We start from the raw sequence: 20,579 nt of genomic DNA, 5'->3' as shown, positions 1-20,579 counted from the left end.
GAAAGTATGAACAATGTCACAGAATTCATCCTCTGGGATTGACCCAAGACCCAGATCTGCAGAAACTCTTATTTATTGTGTGCTTAATAATCTATTTGATCACACTGGCTGGTAACATGCTCATCTCAGTAAACATCTTCATCAGCCCAGCCCTGGCTACTCCCATGTACTTTTTTCTGACCTATTTGTAGAAATCATCATAGATGGTTTCTACTCTTCTTCCATAGCACCCAAAATGATCTATGACTTAATCTCTGAGACAAGCATAATATCTTTCAATAGCTGCATGACTCAGCTTTTTGCTGAGCATTTTTTTTTTTCTGCAGGTGAAATCATCTTGCTGATTTCTGTGGTTTACGATCACTATGTAGCCATCTGCAAGCCCTTGCATTATATGACCATCATGAGCCAACCTATGTGTGTATTCCTTGTGGGGGCTGCTATAATCCTGGAAATCATCCATGGAGAGATACAGATTTTATTTATGGCCCAGTTACCATTCTGTGGCCCAAATATCATCGACCACTTTATGTGTGATTTAATACCTCTCCTTGAGTTGGCCTACACTGACACACACTGGGGCCCCTGATTGCTGCCAACAGTGGGTCACTGTGTTTACTCATTTTCTCTATGCTGGTTGCTTCTTATGTTATCCTTCACTCCCTAAGGAATCACAGCTCAGAAGGATGTCGCAAAGCACTGTCTACCTGTGCCTCTCATGATACTGTTGTTGTCTTATTCTTTGTACCTTGTTCATATCTGTACCTAAGACCCATGACCTCCTTTCCCACTGACAAAGCTGTAACTGTATTTTGCACCCTAGTGACACCTATGTTGAACTCTTTAATCTATACCCTCAGAAATGAGGAGGTCAAAAAGGTTATGAAGAAACTCTGGGGCCAAATAAGAAAAGTTGGTGATACATAAACCTGAGACATTGGTTTGTTTGGTTTTGTTTTGTTTTGTTTTGTTTTAGAAACAATGTCTAGTGTTGTTTTATGGACATTCTTACGTGCTTAAAATGGTGATAGATATATTCTATCTGTATTCTACATTTTAATTGACTAATAATTATATCATTGAATGGAGTACAGTGTGACAATGCATGTAGATATGATAAAACCATGGTGATAAATATTTCCATCCTATTAAATAACCATTGTTTCTGTAAACATTGAATCTTTAAACCCTTTTCTAGTTCCTTACAAGATATATAATAAATTGCTGTCAAGCATGTTCATCCTAGTGCTGATTATGTGTTCCTCCAGTGCACCTGTATATTGGTTCCTGTTCTCCAACCTCATACTATTCCTCTCCTTCCTGTCCTCCTAGTATCTATGACCACTATTGTACTCTGAACTTCAATAAGATAAAAGTTTTGGCTTTTATATTTGAGTGAGAGCATACAGCATTTGGCTTTCTGTGCCTAGCTATTTTCCTTATGTCATATCTTCCAGTTCCACCTAGGTTGCTACAAATCATTAAATATAATTCATTTTAGAGCTCAATGTTATTCTGTCAGTATACATGTCACATTTTCTTCTTTCATTATTTTGAGAATTTCTTACTTGAATGTTATATTTTTATCATTCTCACCTCTCTATATCCAACATATAGTTACTTATATCTCTTTTTCTATAATTATTATTAGTGTGTATGTGTGCTGAGTTCATTTAGTGTTGCTCATAACTACATGTTTGAGATGACTACTAGGTATTAGATAATCTATTAGGAAAATCATCCTTGAAAAAGACTAATTTCCACTCTCTCAGCAGCCATTGGTTTCACATAGTTCTTATAGGGGTGGGGCCTTGTCAAATTTCCTCCATCTACATTGTCATGTCAACTGGTGTGCTAATTAAGCTAAATCAATGTAGCTTCTTACATTGTTCCAAATAAGTCTCCTTATAACCATAGATAAGCACAGCTTTCACTTCTCATCAAAGAAATTTCTTTTTGCAGCATATGGAGAGATCCACAACTAGTCAAAATGCAGAGAATTTGTGGCCTTGAGATGAGCTACCCAAATAATACATCTTAAATGTAATCCCTATATCAAAACTTAAAGAATATTGCAGAAGAGGGGATAGGAACATTTTAAGGGCCAGATGACTAGGATGCCTACTGTGAGATAATGACTACTAAACATGGCCAGGATACCACACCCATGAAATCTCAGCAATATTATTTCAGAAGCATACCACATTTTCTTAATCTATTCTTTCTTCCACTGGCAGAAATATCAGTTCTCATTAGGAATACATGTAAGAGGGCTGAACTGGCGTTAAGACTCAGAAGGAGCTCACAGTGTTTTTTAGAGCCCCTACATTACTAAATTTCTTTAAAGTAGGAAGAAAAAGGGATACAATCTAAATCCCACTTTAACAATCTCATCACTATACCAATACATTTATAAAACATAAATTTTAATATTATTGTTAGGAAAATACATATGAAGAGAAAAGAACCAAGAAATCACAGAGTTATATTGTTGTAGGTGTGAAATAAATACACACTAATATACTTGATATTTTTATGCTCAATACTACAGGTTGTATTTTAAATGAGGTTTTATTTTTAAAAAAGAAAGATGACTATATGAGTAGCAGAGGGTTGGACAAGTCTTCAAGAAAGTGTTCATCAAATATACTTTCTATCTTCCTAAGTTAGAGAAGTTTCCAAGTTTTGAAAGTTTTTCAATTACAACCACACAGAGAGGGCATATCTGCTTCATTTATGCATGCACAAGCACATACACAAGCACGCACACACACAAAGCAACTATTTCAGAAGTTCTATGTTATGTCTTCAAGTATAAATTTATCTGTTTAAAACAAAAGAATTCAGGCTAGGGAAATGGCTCTCTGTGAAAAGTGCTTACTATGAGAACCTGAGTTTGGAGCCTCAATTCCCATAAAAGCCAAGCATGGCATGAAAGCATCTGTAACCCCATTGTTGGGAGACAGAGTCAGGTAGATTTCAGGGCTTCCCAGCTAACACTAATCTGTAATCTGTAAGCTCCAGGACAAATGAAAGACCCTATCTCACAACATAAGATAGAATATAATTGAGTAAGTTACCTACTAGTGATACACACAAACACACACACACACACACACACACACACACACACACACACCACTTAAAAACAAACTATAAGTAAAATTCTTTTTAAAGTGATGAGAAAATTGGTTTGAGCTAAAGACAATAGTGATTGATAAAGGGCCAAATGGATTCAATGTGTCATCTTATCTCTGGCATTAAATTAGCACTATGAACGCATACCAGCTGCCTCAGACTGTACCTGATATGTGTTTCCCAATTCTTCAGTAGAAGGAAGTAGAATTATATATACTTAAAGAGCAAGAAATTAATCATTTATATTGAAGTTTATACATTAGATGAAAAATTATGAGAGACAATGATGGCTGCTGGGTCGCCATTCCTAACAGAATGTTCATCACGCACAGTTAGTGCCATGCACTAGCCATGGCTGTGGAAAGAAAAGACTTAATGTCCTACCCTCAGCTTGCATCTAATTATATTGCAAATGACAGCAATTCACACGTAAGGACGTCATCACAACTGCTTATGATCTTAGAAAGGATGTTCCATACGGTCAGACGCCAGGAACAAGAACAGAGAACAAGAGACATTGGAACACTCAGACCTAAATGGAACGTCTTCATCAAAACCCTCTTCTCAGGGCTCAGGCAGAAGAGGAGGCAAAAGGGATTGTAAGAGCCAGAGAAGACAGACCATACCAAGGAAACAGTGTCTTCCAGACACAACAAGACTGATATACATATGAACTCACAGAAAGTATGTCAACACACACAGACCTGTATAGGTTCAGTCCAGATGGGATTCCAGCATTGAGAGGGAAAGTAGACATGAGCTCCCATCCATAACCAAAGCTATCTCCACTTGACAATGCCTGCAAAGGAAAACTCAGTTTTCTCCAATGGCGTTTACTGGGTGTATCAACCACACTTAAAGGTAGGTAGGTTTCATGCTCAGCACTAGATGCCCAAGACAAAACAAACTCAGAGGTGTTTTTGTAGATTTTGTTGTTGTTGTTTTAACTCTTTTTTATTTAAAACTGTTTTCTCGTGTACTTATTTTATTCACTTTACATCCTTGTAGCCTTTTCTCTTCTCCCCTCCCAGTCCCACCCTCTCTCTCTTCCCTTTCCCCCTCCCCCTCTCCTTTTCGAAAGAAAAGAGGAGCTCCCTTTCCCTTCTACCCCAGCTCATCAAGTTGCATCAGGAATGAAAGTATCCTCTTCCCCGTGGCCTGTGAAGACAGTCCCGCCAGGGGAAAGTGATCAAAAAGCTGGCAAGTATGTCTGTGTCAGACACAGTAACTACTTCCCTCGCTAGAGGACCCACTTGAAGCCTAAGTTGCCTATTTGCTACATGTGCTACATGGGCCCAGAGGGGTTTGCTAAGACGGAAACATCAACCAAAGACCATAAATGAGCTGGACTTAGGCCCCCTACAAAGATGTAGCAGTTTTTGTAGGTTTTATTGACTCATATTGCTTTGGAATTTCTTTCATCTTACTGATTTTATCTTACTGATCTTTTACTAGCATATTACTGTTTCTAATTTTGTGATGTGTGTGTTTCTTATGCCTTTTTGCTGTTCTATTTTTAATTCCTAGCTTGTTTTCTTTTTTATTTGCCAAATTTTTTAAGAGAGAAAAAGAAGCCATGGAGTTGGATGGGTGGAGAGGTGTAGAGGATCTGGGAGATGGGGGAGGGGAAACCATAATCAGAATATATTATATGAAAAAGTATATATTTTCAATAAAAATAAAATAAAAAGATGTTGTTGTGAAGATATTTCCTGCAAATTAAAACATTCCTTCCTAGAGGAATGCTCCTTAAGATTTGGAAAGTAAAACTTAGAAGGCTTAGAATGTAAACAGAATCAATGTTAGGAAATTCCGGAAACTTGCAAGGCTCACAAGACTTCTCCCAAAGTGATGCAGACAGACTAAACTTTAGAGAGGAGGAAAGTCTCCAAGAGGCTGGGCTTCCTGCAAGCCACTCAGGAAGCTCCACACATTCAGTCTGTATGACACATTGCCAATGGGGAGGTGAACTTTTCAGCTCTCTTCGAGTCAATGGTATTCCTGTATAGCCCAATAAACTCACAGGTGCACTAGGCTGAACCTAATGGAACTGTTCTGTTGGTAGTGGCAGTGTCCTGTCTGAGTTGAATAGATCTTCACTCAAATCACCCCAGAAAAGAAGTCACACAACACTAGACATATTTTTATTTGGGTAACTAGAGTTTCCCGGACTGTATTTTGTGACTTTTGGTTTCTTTCTTCATCTTTTATTTTGTTTTGAAACAGGATGTGGCTGTGCAACTCTAGCTAGCCTCAAACTCAAGGTCTTCCTGCCTCCACTTCTGAATACTGTGATTACAGGCACGTACCAGCATAACCAATGGCATGGCATTATTAATCTAACTTTTTACTCAACATTAAGCTTTCCAGTTTAGTCTCTATTGATGGATACATATTTTATTTAATTTTTATTTTATTCATTACAAAGTACTCTACTGTACCTGCCATATTTTAATGAAACCATACATTGCTTGATTGTTTGCCTGCTTTATTACAAAACAATAATATCTATTGCTCACAAATATAGGTGAACCATACAGCTGAATATTGTGCAAGCTTCCATGGTCACATTTATGATGAGTTTTTCTAAACCTGTAGCTATATCAAATGATTTAATTTGTGTGTCTAAAACAAATCTCCTTTGTCTTTTTTCTTTGACAGTTTTATACACTAGTTTGCACTCGCACCAATAGTCAGTTGCCATCCTTGCCAGAATCTGTTGTCAATTTTACAAAACATTGTTAGCTCTTTGAGAACTTTCTATACCATGTATTGATCGTATCCATGCCACAGCTCCTCCCACACTTGCCCTTTGTTTACTTACCCACAAGTGCTATGTCCCATATTTTTCTATCAATACCAGTTAATGTTGACTAACTATCCTTGGGTGTGTGTCCTTTCACTGGAGCAGGGCTGACTTACCAGGGCCACCAGCAGCTAAAAACTGGCAATAGTTGTTCAGCAAGGGACAGTATTTCATGTATAACTCTCCTCTTCTTGCTGAGATTTGATCCACCTTAGTTTGCAGATGTCTTGTTTTCAAAACTGTTGTGAATTCATATGTGCTATGCCATCCTGTTTCCAGAACCATTTTCCTTTTTTCAATTACTCATTTTTTCAAAACTGTTGTGAATTCATATGTGTTATGCCATCCTGTTTCCAGAACCATTTTCCTTTTTTCAATTACTCATTTTTTCAAAACTGTTGTGAATTCATATGTGCTATGCCATCCTGTTTCCAGAACCATTTTCCTTTTTTCAATTAGTCATTTTTTAATTAATACATTTATAAAATATTTTTACAATGTGCTGTGGTCTCACAGTGCAATGTGTAAATTTAACTTGTTAGCTTGGCAAGGCTATGGGACACATTTTAACATAACAAAACAAAGAATATTAAGATAAAAATTTTACAAAATCACATCAAAGTTGAATAGGGAAAATCAACAGGAAGAAAAGAACCCAGGTGAAGGATAAAGGATCAGAGACCCACTTGTCACACATCCAAGAGTCCCATAAAAATACTAAACTAAAATATATGCAGAGGACCTAGTACAGACCCAAGTAGGCTCTGTGCTTGCTGATTCAGTCTCTGTGAGTTCATATGAGTTTTACTCTGTTGATTTAGAACACCTTGTTCTCTTACAGTCCTCCATCCTCTCTGGCTTCTACATTCTTTCTGCCTCTTCTTCTGTGGGGTCCTCTGAGGTCTAAGAGGAAATATTTGATGGAAACATCTCATTTAGATCTGTGTGTTATAAGTTCTCTCTCTCTCTCACTCTCACTCATTCCCATATCTCTCATTCAGCACTTTCTAGATATCTCCTGAGGACACTTCAGTTTCTGGATTGGGTTTATATAATGCTGTAACCTTGTATCATTTGCCTTTCTGTCCTCTGGAGGAGCTGGATCCAGGATCTGGTCTTTGCCCCAAGCTGCTGGCTAAGCTGAGCCTGCAGCAGGATTCCTCCTCTTCACCCTGCTAGCAGCTTCTCCATGTTTATAAGTTTTGTTTGTTTCATTTTGCCTTGCTTTGTTATTATGAAACTTCTTTCATGGATTTCCAATGTTTTTCAGTTTCTCTCTGTGAAAGTCTCTTCATTCTTATTATTTCCTAGTTTTTGACTCTCCTTCTTTGGGATACACTAAGCAGCTACCAGTCTGACATCTTACCCAGAGATCTTTTTGTTTTGGGTTTTGATTTTGTTTGTTGGATGTAGAGTAATGTATTTATTTAATTCAGGTACCATATTAAATGTTGGCTACATCCATGGGCAGCTTAGTCTTCATTTGTGGCCCCTTGTGAGAAGGGCAGGAGCTGTTTCTCACATGAACTTTGCTGCCTGTTTTTTAATCATTTCCTCATAACAAAGCTGTTTTGCCTAGCTTCAGTGGAAGAGGATTCACTCAGACTTGATTGCTGGGTTGGTAGTGGGGAGAGTGCCCCTTTTCTGAGTTTCAGGGGTAAGAGAAAGGGAGGGGGACTTCGAGGAGAGGTCCTAGCTAAAGCAATAAGACAACTAAAGGATATCAAGGGGATACAAATTGGAAAGGAAGAGGTCAAAATGTCACTATTTGCAGATGATACGATACTATACATGAGTGACCCCAAAAATTCAACCAGAGAACTCCTTCAGCTGGTAATTTACTGAAATATATCATTTTTATTTACTTAAAAATATATCATTTTTTAAGTAAATGCTGACAATAGGACCAATAAATAAATAAATAAATATGTCTAAATTAGAGAATTGTCTAGAAAAATAATAGTTCCAGTATTAGCCTATGGAGTCTACTAAACACGATGCTGGGTGTGTCCAGAGGAAAAGAAAGAATAACTGCCCAATTGAAAGCACTAGAAAAAAAAGAAGCAAACACCCAAGAGGAGCAGAAGGCTGGAAATAATCAAACTCAGGGCTGAAATCCATCAATTAGAAACAAATAAAACTATTCAAAGAATCAATGAAACCAAGAGCTGGTTCTTTGAGAAAATCAACAAGATAGACAAACCTTTAGCCAAACTAACTAAAAGGCAGAAAGAAACTATCCAAATCAGCAAAATCAGAAATGAAAAGGGAGACATAACTACAGACAGTGAGGAAATCCAAACAATCATTAGGTCGTACTACAAAAGTCTATATGCCATAAAATTCAAAAATCTAAAAGAAATGGACAATTGTCTAGATAGAGTCCATCTACCAAAATTAAGTCAAGATCAGGTAGAAAGATTGAATAGACCTATATCCCCCAAGGAAATAGAAGCAGTCATCAATAGTCTCCCTTCCAATAAAAGCCCTGGGGCAGATGGATTGAGTGCAGAATTTTAACAGACCTTCAAAGAAGTGCTAACTCCAATTCTCTTCAAACTATTCCACAAGATAAACAGAAGGAACATTACCAAACTCATTCTATGAAGCCACAGTCACCTTGATACCTAAACCACACAAAGACCCAAGAAAAAAAGAGAACTTCAGACCTATCTCTCTTATGAACATTGATGCAAAAATACTCAATAAAATCCTTACAAATCGAATCCAAGAATACATCAAAGATATCATCCACCATGACCAAGTAGGCTTCAACCCAAGCATGCAAGGGTGGTTCAACATATGAAAATCCATCAATGTAATCTACCACATAAAAAACTGAAGGAGAAAAACCACATGATCTTCTCCTTAGATGTCGAAAGAGCATTTGACAAAATCCAACACACATTCATGTTTAAAGTCTTGGAGAGATCAGGGATACAAGGCACATACCTAAACATAGTAAAGGCAATATACAGCAAGCCTATAGCCAATGTCAAACTCAATGGAGAGAAACTTAAATCAATCCCACTGAAATCAGGGACAAGGCAAGGCTACCTACTCTCTCCATATCTCTTCAACATAGTACTTGAAATCCTAGCTAAAGCAATAAGACAACTAAAGGATATCAAGGGGATACAAATTGGAAAGGAAGAGGTCAAAATGTCACTATTTGCAGATGATATGATACTATACATGAGTGACCCCAAAAATTCAACCAGAGAATTCCTTCAGCTGGTAAACACCTTCAGCAAAGTGGCAGGATACAAAATCAACTCAAAAAAATCAGAAGCCCTCCTGTATACCAAAGACAAAAGGGCCGAGAAAGAAATCAGGGAAACAACACCCTTCACAATAGCCACTAATAACATAAAGTACCTTGGGGTGACTCTAACCAAGCAAATGAAAGACCTGTTTGAAAAAAACTTTAAGTCTCTGAAGAAAGAAATTGAAGAAGATATCAGAAGATGGAAAGATCTCCCATGCTCATGGATTGGTAAGATTAACATTGTGAAAATGGCCATCCTGGCAAAAGCAATCTACAAATTCAACACAATTCCCATCAAAATACCAACTCAGTTCTTTACAGACCTTGAAAGAAAGATTCTCAGCTTCATACGGAGAAACAAAAAAAAAAAAAAAAAAAAAAAAAAACCAGAATTTTCAAAACAATCCTGTACAACAACAGATCATCTGGAGATATCTCCATCCCCGATCTCAAGCTGTATTACAGAGCAATAATAATAAAAATTGCATGGTATTGGCATAGAAACAGAAAGGAGGATCAATGGAACCACATAGAAGACCCAGAAATAAACCTACATACCTATGAATACTTGATTTTTGACAAAAAAGCCAAAACCATTCAATGGAAAAAAGACAGCATCTTCAACAAATGGCACTGGTCCAACTGGATGTCTACATGCAGAAAAATGAAAATAGATCCATATTTATCACCCTGCTCAAAACTAAAGTCCAGTGGATCAAAGACCTCAACATAAAACCAGACACATCAAATCAGTTAGAAGAAAAGTGGGGAAGAGCCTAGAACTCATTGACACAGGAGACGACTTCCTGAACAGAACACCAACAGCACAGGCTCTAAGAGCAACAATCAATAAATGGAACCTCATGAAACTGAAAAGCTTTTGTAAAGCAAAAGACACTGTTGCAAGAACAAAAGGAAAGCCTACAGACTGGGAAAGGATCTTCACCAACCATATATCTGACAGAGGGCTGATATCCAGCATATATAAAGAACTTAAAGAAGTTAAAAAGCAATAAATCAAGTAACCCTATTTAAAACTGGGGTATGGAGCTAAACAGAGAATTCTCTGTAGACAAATACAGAATGGCAGAGAAACACTTAAAGAGATGCTCAACATCCTTAGTTATCAGGGAGATGCAAATCAAAACAACCCTGAGATTTCGCCTCAGAATGGCTAAGGTGAATAACTCAAGTGACAACACATGCTGGAGAGGTTGTGGAGGAAGGGGAACCCTCCTTCATTGCTGGTGGGAGTGTAAACTGGTACAAACACTCTGGAAATCAATCTGGCGCTTTCTCAGACAACTAGGAATAGTGCTTTCTCAAGATCCAGCTATACCACTCCTAGGCATATACCCAAAATTTGCTCAAGTACACAACAAAGACATTTGCTCAACCATGTTTGTAGCAGCTTTATTTGTAATAGCAAGAACCTGGAAACAACCCAGATGTCCCTCAACGGAGGAATGGATACAGAAATTGTGGCATTTTTACACAATAAAACAAGCCATGTCAGAGAATAGTTAGGCTTTAGAAGTCACCTATGTCATCAGTTATAATGAGAATTGGCTTTTTTTTTGAAAATAGATTCTTCTTTCATTCAATACACCCCTGCCATAATTTGTCCTTCCTCCATTCCTAGCTCCCCCATCTTCCCTTTCCCCCAGATCCCCTCCATTTCATCTTCAGAAAAGATCAGACCTCTAAGAGAAGACAGTCAAACAGGACAAATAAAGATACAATAAAAGAAGGTGAAAGCCCTCATACAGAGACCGGACAAGGTAACCTTATATGAGGAAAAGAGTTCTTACAGTATTTGTAAAGTCCTGTCACTATTCCATGAAAATTTACTAGGACTAATCCAACCTATCCAATCCAATCTTTATAACTGCCTGGTATGTGATACTGTCTGCAAAGACAAGCAGAAATGACACTTCATAGACCTCAGGGACCAGAGGTAATGAGATAATGGAACATTTCCATGTTTCACTTTGACTATCATCACTGAGACTATTTTTTTCAGATGACCATATGCACACAGCCTGAGCTAAATTGTTGGAAAAGATGAGCAGTATATCATAGAATTCATTCTCCTGGGCTTGACCCAAGACCCAGATCTGCACAAAATTTTATGTATTGGGTGGTGAATAATCTACTTGATGACAATGGCAAGTAACATACTCATCTCAGTCACCATCTTTATCAGCCCAGCCCTGGCTATTCCCATGTACTTTTTCTGTCCTCCTTGTCTATCATAGATGGTTTATACTCTTTTTCCATAGCACCCAAAATTAACTATGATGTAATCTCTGAGAAAAGCACTATATCCTTCATTGGCTGCATGACACAGCTTTTTGCTGAGCTTTTATTTCTTTGGGGTTTGGGGGGGAGGGTTGTTTTTGTTTTTTGGTTGTTGTTTTTGCTGCTGCTGAAATCATCTTTCTTTCCATGGCCTATGTTCACTATGTAGCCATCTGTAAGCCCTTGCACTCTACGACCATCATGAGCAACCTGTGTGCATATTCCTAGTAGGTACCACTGTAATCTTAGGATTCATCCATAGAGAAATACAAACTTTATTTATGGACCAGTTACCATTCTGTGGTCCCAACACCCCGCCATTTTAGGTGTGATATAATACTACTCCTTGAGTTGGCATACACTCACGTTCACTCTCTTGGGCCTCTGCTTGCTGCCAATAGTGGGTCACTGTGTTTGTTTATTTTCTTTATGCTGGTTGCTTCCTATTTAGTCATCCTTCACTCCCTGAGGAATAACAGCTCAGAAGGACACTGTAAAGCACTGTTTACCTGTGCCTCTCATGTCACTGTTGTTGTCTTATCTGGTTCACATCTGTACCTAAGGCCCATGACCTCTTTCTCCACTTTACCCTCAGAAATGAGGAAGTCAAGAAAGTTATGAAGAAGTTCTGGGGTCAAATAAGAAAGCTAATGATATAGAAACTTGGTGATTTGTATATTTAGAAGCAGTGTCTAGTGTTGTTTCATGATAGTCAATCTTTCTCTGCTTCAATTCTTTTTCTGTTTAATTGGCACAATCACTACATTTATTGGTGATGTACAGTCTAATAATCCATACAGACAAAACCTGTAATCAAATCAGCACACTAAAATTAATCATTCATTGTGTTGAGATTCTTTAACTCCTTTCTTCTTGTTCTTAAAATATATAACAGGTTGTAGTGAGCATGGTTACCCACTCTACAGAGAACTCATTATTGCTGCACAAGCGTATTTTGATACCCATTATCTAACTTCACCTTAGTCTTCCTCTGTCCCAACTTGCTTGTCCTCTGTGACCACTATTCTGCTCTCAACTTCAGTGAGAGCAAATGCTTTGGCTCCCACATATGAGTGATTATTTGGCTTCTTGTGTCTACCTAATTCCCCTTACATCCTGTCCCATTTGCCTACCCTCATTGACACAAATGCTAGGATTCCATTCATGTTATGGTTGAATGACATAGATATATACACATATATGTAATGTAAATATAAACTACATTTCTTAATTGGAAGTATATACAAGTAGACTAGACTGACATATTAAGACTGATAGGAGCAGTATGAAGAGGCCACAATAATTTCTATAAAATAAAAAAGTAAATACCATCTAAATTTAACTTAAACTCTATTTATCACTGACCAATACACTCATAAAATGCCATTTTTAATTTTTTTGTTAGGCGTATATCTGTGGGGATCAAGTGTTAAGAGTTCAAAACAATTATTTTATTTAATGTGAAAAATATTAAACATTATGCAATGTATTTTTATCATAGTCACAATGTATGCTATTCAGATCCACCCCACCTCCTGATGCCCCTAACTTCATGTCCTTTTCTTGATAGCACACTTAATCAGATTTGTGCTTCCCATACATATACTTAATACACATACACACAAATATATATATATATATATATGTGTGTGTGTGTGTCCACAGGACATCCACTGGAGAATAGTTTACCTACCAGAGATCGCACCCTTAAACAACATTGTCCTTCCCTTCCTCAGAAGCTATCAACTGTCAATAGCACCTCAGCTAAGAGTTTGGGCTTATAAACCCCTCTACCTCCATACTTGACTGGTATGAAATAGATAAGCACTAATATTATTGATGATTTTATGCTCAGCACTACAGATAGAATAAGGGAGAAAAGGCCATGTTTATCAAATATGTTTTATATTTTCCTTGGTTTAAGATGTTTGTAAATGTTTACTAAGGCAACAAAAAACTTTTTACTCACTTACATGAGATTACATTTTCACAGAATGGACACAAGCTAATGTCTTACCTAAATGTCCCAGAGTCTGTGAAATTTCTCTTTATTTATTCATCTATTCATTTATTATTCTTGTTTATTTTTATGTATATAAATATATTTTTCTACACTTATGTCTGGTCATCACATGCATACCTGTTGCTTTCAGAGGCTGGGAGAGGGTATCAGATCTCATGGAATTGGAGTTACAGATGGTTTTAAGCCACCATGCAAGTATGGGAATTGAACCCAGGACCTCTGGAAAAGCAACCAGTGTTATTAGACACTGAGCCACCTCTTCACCTGAAATTTTTTTTTAATCTCTTCAACTTTAATTTTCAGCACATTTTGTATGTAGGCTTGCTTTCACATCAGGTGTGGCTAAAAATTATGAGCCATTGAAGAACAGGGCAGGAGGAAGCTGCTAGTGATTCATACCTCTACAAGAACTGCTCTTTGAAAGCAGTTGTTTCTTCCCCACCAATTTGTCCATAAATTGAGCTGCTTGTGGCCTGGTAGAGGTGCTATCCTCAGATAAACAACAGAAGAAAGAAAGAAAGAAAGAAAGAAAGAAAGAAAGAAAGAAAGAAAGAAAGAAAGAAAGAAAGAAAGAAAGAGAGAGAGAGAAAGAAGGAAGAAGGGCAGGGAGGGAATGAGGGAGGGAGGGAGGAAGGAAGAAAGGAAAACACTTGGAAGACAATTTAGCCAGTCCTGATGAGACCTGATAGGCTAGGGTCAGATGGAAAAGGAGGAGGACAGCCCCTATCAGTGAATTGGGGGAAGGGGCATGGGAGGAGAAAGGGTAGGACTGGGAGGGGACAGGGAAAAGGACTACAGAAGGGATACAAAATGAATAAATTATAATTAATAAAAAAATTAATTAATTTTAAAAATTTGCTGTCACCATGCACAGAGAAGACCTAGACCCCCTGCTCAGTTTCTAAGTTGGTTTCCTAGTAAGGGGGGGCAGAGGCTGTCTTTAACATGAACTCAGTGACAGTCTCTTTGATCACCTCCCCCTGGGGGCTTCAGCCTTGCCAGGCCACAGAGGAAGATGATGCAGCCAGCCCTGATGAGGCTTGATAGGCCAGTGTCAGATAGAAGGGGAGAAATCCTCCCCTATTAGTGGACTAGTGAAGGGGTACAGGGGGTGAAGAGGGGGGGTATGTGGGACTGGGAGGAGATGGAGGGGATACAGCCAGGATACAAAGTGAATATATTGTAATAAATAAATAAACAATTTTAACAAAGAAAAATGCTGCCATATTTATTCAAAATCTAAGCTCTATTTGTGGTACAAGGATTCGGTAGATGGTGAAAATGCTGTTTTAAGTAGTTTTTTTCAGACCATAAGAGTGTTGTAATAAATTTCAAATGTGGCTATTCTCTTTCTATTCGTTGATATATTTTCCACAAAACTTCAAGTGAGGTTTTACTATATTTCAAGTAATTATTCTTTCAGTTCCCTGTTTAATATGAACCAAGCTCCAATTGCCATCAGCTGCTATTCCTCTCATATCCTTTCTCCTTTTACTCTATATAGCCTAAGGATAAATGCTCAAGGAACATTTGAGCTTGGGACAAGGAAGCAGCATTGGAAAGGTTTATATGCCTAGGATACTTTGTTAAACTGAGCAATGAAGTAATTTATCCCCAGAGTGTAGTTACCATCTTTTAGGCCAACAGAGGCTTAAACTTTTTGGCTGTAGCTAATATTACATTAAAGAAACAATAATTGAAGAGTAGATAGAAAATGGTTGAATGATAAAGAAGTCATAGAGGTGATGTGTGGAGAGAATCAGTGAGAAGGCTAACTTCAAACAGGGTGGACTTAAATGTCTGGAGACACAGGAAATTCTTGGGACTGGGAACAGACTTGTGGTGGAATTCCTTGGGTTTTAAAGGTTTTTATTTTATGTGTAGGCATCTGCTCCTGGATATATTCATGTGTCCCATACATGCCTGATGCCTAAAGAAGCCATTAGAGGGCTTTGGATCCCCTGGAACTGGAGTTACAAGTACCTATGAGGTGTCATGTGGGTGCTGGAAACTGAACCCAAGTCCTCTTGCAAGAGAAGTAAGTGCTTGTAACTTCTGAGCCACCTCTCCAGTACCAAAATGTCTTGTTTTGAGAGAGAAGACAAATCATCATTTTCTGACCATCAGTAGGCACCATTCTTATGAGTGTCGTGTCTCTTTAATTTCATTTTTCCATTTATAATAATCACAGATGAACATGTTTACATGTGAAAAGATCTTCTCTGCTTTTCTGTGTGTCTTATACACAGAAAATACTATGATGAATTTGATAAGTCCTTCAGTGCTTTTTGATATAGACAAAAATAAACCACAGAAAAACTATTGATATTCAGTGATTTATTTTCACATTAATGTTATCACATACACACGGGCGCTCACTAGCATGCACAAACATTTTGTTTCTTTGTTCATTTCTCTGCTCATTTTGTTTCTGTTTTTATTACACCAGGGTCTAACTGTGTAACCCAGGCTGGTCTCAAACTCAAGATCTTCCTATCGCTGCTCCTAAATGCTGAGATTACAGTCTTGGACCTTCACAACCAATTCTCTATCTGATTCAACCTATTGTTTTACTCTGTGTTGCTTCCAGACCGTTCTCTGTTGGTGGATGTAGACCTGATTTAATTTTCTTTTAATCACTATAGAGTAATTTATCATATTGTTGTGTACTATTGAAGCATTACCATATTTGATTGTTTGTCTTATCATTCCCCTACTTGATTTTTTTTTGTTACAAAAGAAAAATCCATTATTTATTTTAAAAAGGCAGTTCTGCGATGAATATACTCATATGTGGTTCTGCATGCACATGCATGAGGGGGTTTTCTAAATTTAAAAAAAAATGCTGTGAGTAAATCAAACAGCTTAACTTCTACATTTAATAGATACCATCAAATGGCTTTCTGAATTGATGATGTCACTAGCAGAGTGCTCATCTTTGGCAGCATTGACATTGTCATATGTCACATGTAGTCTTAAGCTGAGTTTGGGCATCTTTGAAAATGTATATATAAACTGGAAGTTTTTCTTCTTAAATTTGGCTGATTATCTATTGATTTACTTGACTTTTTTTCCTAGGATTATTCTTTGTATTACATTTTTGGCTGTAAAATAGATTGTAAATACCATAACCTGCTTTTATAGGTATCACTGAAAAATATTCTAGCTATGCACGGTGACACATGCCTTTAATCACAGCATTCAGGGAGGCAGAAGCAGGTGAATTGCTGTGAGTTCAAGGCCAGCCTGGTCTGCAAAGTGAGTCCAAGGTAGCCAAAGCTACACAGAGAAACTCTGTCTTGAAAACAAAACAAACAAAAAAATTATATAATTTTCTTAGTTCTTAATTCACATTTCTTAATTCATTTTTATCTCATCTCAGAAAGTTTTCTCTAGCCTAGACCATGAATATATTCTCAAACATCATCTTCTGAAATTAGTCCAGCAGTAATTCTCAATGGTAGCATATATTAATATGGAATTTATTTTTATGGTCATATGAAACAAGAATCTAATTTTATTTTTACCTTCCCCAAATGGCTCCACATTCTCTTATTGGGCTAAATCTAAATTTTCAGTTCTGCACAATTTTACATGAACTTGCATAGAATGAAAAGTCCAACTTATAACGTTAAACTATAATATAAAATTATAAATATAATCATGTATAATCACTATACATGAAAATATGTGATAGCACATCATATGTAATTGATTCACACCATATATGATATATATATATTTAACATCACATAATTAATATCAAAATGTAAAAAAAGTAACAGATAACATGTATTTTGCATTAAAACTCTCCAACTGCCAGTTTATTAGATATACAAGTTTGAGGGTAAAGCAATGACTATTCTGTGATAGCCTTCCTCATTATTCATTCACAGAGCCAACTTTTTTATATTTTCTCTGATACATACAAATAAAAAATAATAGAAAAAATATTTATTAATTTATAACTTATTTTCTTCTATTATAGAATTTGGGGTTAGTGGGAAAATGCTTACTTAGCATATACAAAAAGAAAGGTCTGTATGTTATAATATACTGAACCACAATTTTGTGTCAAACATAGGATAAATTTATTACAAAGTATGTAGTCTACACAATCTTAAAAAGTGAAAATTTGGGAAGCATATAATAAAACTTTATAAAACAGGAAAATGATGGAATAAACATGGGCCTGCCTTTAAAATTAAAAGACACAGGGACTAGAGAGACATTGAAGCAGCTCAAAGCTTGCACTGCTCTTGCATAAGACTGACCCAGTTCCCAGCACCTGTGTCAGGCAGTTCATAGCCTATAGCCCCAGGGAGATCCAACACCTCTAACCTTCTCAGTAGGCAGCTTCGAGCACATACATCTGTGTGCATACACACATAATTCAAAAGTAAAAAAATAATCTTTTTCAGTAAAATATTCTAGAACAAAAGAATCCCTTGGGACATATACATAATAAGAATATTTATAGGTCACAAGACAAAAGTTCTTAGTCTGTGAAAGGGACTGCTAGGGAGAGGAGTGCCAGAGCCAGCCGGGCAGAGTCGAACAGTTCTTGAGTTGGGTGTGAGGATTAAAATTAATAAAGTAAACACACAGCATACAGGAAAATTTTTAAAGGTCCAGACTCAACAGCCACAGCAAAAGGCAGACTGCTGCAGCAAGCAGTGCCAGCAACAAGTCTCAAGTCTCTGCCTGCCTCCTCTGCCTCCAGCCTTCTGACTCTGCCTCCAGCCTTCTGACTCTGCCTCCAGCCTTTTGACCACTTTATTTTTTGAGGAGTTATTTTTAGCCAGTAAAACATCTCAGAACAATAGGTTAATTTGCACAAGGAGCCTGAGGAAGAGGTGTAACCCTCACAAGCTATCCCACCTGTTGTCAAAAACAAAAGGAGATGGACTTGCAAGTTCTCCTCTGCCATTAATAAAGGCCTCCTAAAAGCCATCTCTCAGCCGAGATTTAAATATCAAAGCAGGCTGCTGAGTCACGGCTCCCAACAGAGGAGTAGAATCAGAGGGAGACAAGAAAGAGTGAGAAGAGAATCATCAAAATATTATATAGGTGTAAGAAATTGTCAAAGAAACTACATAATCAAGATAGATAGATAGATAGATAGATAGATAGATAGATGATAGATAGATAAATAGATAGACCACCCTACTTCTCACCAAAGAAAAATTATTCTGCTCTAAAGACAAGATATAAATCAAACTAGTGAAGGTAAGGCAGCAATCCATTTCTGGGGCAGGTGGGGAACTGAGGTGGGCATAGTATCAGACATGTCAATAGTTTCCTATGTGTGGGAAGCTGCTAAAAACGATTTGAATTATCTAGTTTAATTGTCAAAGTACCAATTTGACAATAATATCAAATATGTTAGAAGTTTCCTGTGTTTGGAAACTGCATTAAAAGCTTTATATAAATTACCTAGTAAAATAACACTTTGAAACATAAATTGTCTTCACATTTCCCCAAGTTTGTTGAGATACACAGTTAATACCTTTAAAAAGTAGAGAATCCTGTTCTTCGCTACAACACAAGTAGACACGAAAGAGATAACGCTGAGTGAAATAAACCAGACACATCTATGTAAATACCTGACATGCAAACACTAAAATACCTTTACCCTCACTCTAAAGATATTCATTAAGGGCTCATGAGCATTTTATCAATTATTCAAGGCCATGCCAGTAAAAAGCATAGGAACTGAGAATGTCATCTGTCTCCAGAGCCCAGGCTCTTGTCTTAGCTAGTGTGGAAGCCATGCATCCAGAGTCACAAAGGACGATGATCCTGTGTGCATACAAGATTGTTTATATGTGAATAAGCATAAAGATTTTTCAGATATTTCTTTCCTCACTTTTCTATAGCTCAATTAATTATCACACAGACCTAACTTGTCTTGCAATTTAAAGACAATAATAATGGTTTCCTATGCTTTGAAACTGCATTAAAAGCTTTCTCTAGATCATTTAGTGAAATAACACTTTGAAACATAAATTGTCTTCACATTTTCCCAGTTTATTGAGCTATATAATTAATACCTTTAAAAAATTGAGAATCCTGTCATAACAGGTTATAATTGGTCAAATTATAACCTGTTATTATAATTTATTTCTCAATAATGAAAATTCAGGTCATATATATCTTGTACAGCTAGTCTATACTAAAACTGTGCAACTGTGCGATTTAAGTGAAAATACAGTAAACCATAAAGTCCCATGAAGATAGAAGGATGCATAAATAGAATGAGGTGATGAATGGTAGTAAAACAACAAGCCTGGGTTGTTTCACTTAGTGAAATAGAATGACTGTTATCACATTCTCTTTTTTTAATTTTTTATTTAACTTTTATTAATTACACTTTATTCATTTTGTATCCCCCCAGAAGCCCCTCCCTCCTCCCCTCTCGGTCCAACCCTCCCCCCCTTCTGCATACATACCCTTCCCCAAGTCCACTGATAGGGGAGGTCCTCCTTTCCTTCTTTCTGATCTTAGTCTATCAGTTCTCATCAGAAGTGGCTGCATTGTCAGGGTTCTAGGTTATCTCCATGAATAGTCCTTGGTTGGAGTATGAGTCTCTGGGAAGTTCCCTGTGTTCAAATTTTCTTGTTCTGTTGTTCTCCTTGTGGAGTTCCTGTCGTCTCCAGCTCTTACTATTTCCCACTTCTTACATAAAATTCCATTCACTCTGCCCAACAGTTGGCCATCAGGCTCAGCATCTGCTTTGACAGTCTGCATGGCAGAGGCTTTCAGAGGCCCTCTGTGGCAGGTTCCTAGGTTGTTTCCTGTTTTCTTCTTCTGGCTTTCAGAGGCCCTCTGTAGCAGGTTCCTAGGTTGTTTCCTGTTTTCTCCTTCTTCTGATGTCCATCCTCTTTGCCTTTCAGGATGGGGATTGAACATTTTAGTTAGGGTCCTCTCTTTTGCTTAGTTTGTTTAGATGTACAACTATAAGAAAAGTAGCTCCAGGAGATGGGAATGTTTCAAGGTTTACTTTGAATACTCCACTCTCCTCTTAACATGCTTCTTTCTAA

The 20,579-nt window shown here is 37.3% G+C and overlaps 2 pseudogenes; both read left to right on the top strand.

Moving 5' to 3' along the window:
- LOC110544121 (olfactory receptor 4C45-like) lies at positions 1 to 927 on the top strand (annotated as a pseudogene).
- Positions 928 to 3,489: 2,562 nt separating this feature from the next.
- LOC110543827 (olfactory receptor 4C45-like) lies at positions 3,490 to 12,172 on the top strand (annotated as a pseudogene).
- The last annotated feature ends 8,407 nt before the right edge of the window (positions 12,173 to 20,579 follow it).

The sequence above is a fragment of the Meriones unguiculatus genome, chromosome 21 (genome assembly GCF_030254825.1).
Source record: "Meriones unguiculatus strain TT.TT164.6M chromosome 21, Bangor_MerUng_6.1, whole genome shotgun sequence".
Classification (NCBI taxonomy): Eukaryota; Metazoa; Chordata; class Mammalia; order Rodentia; family Muridae; genus Meriones; species Meriones unguiculatus.
The sequence above is the reverse complement of the archived record's forward strand: the minus strand, read 5'-3'. Positions and strand labels throughout refer to the sequence as shown.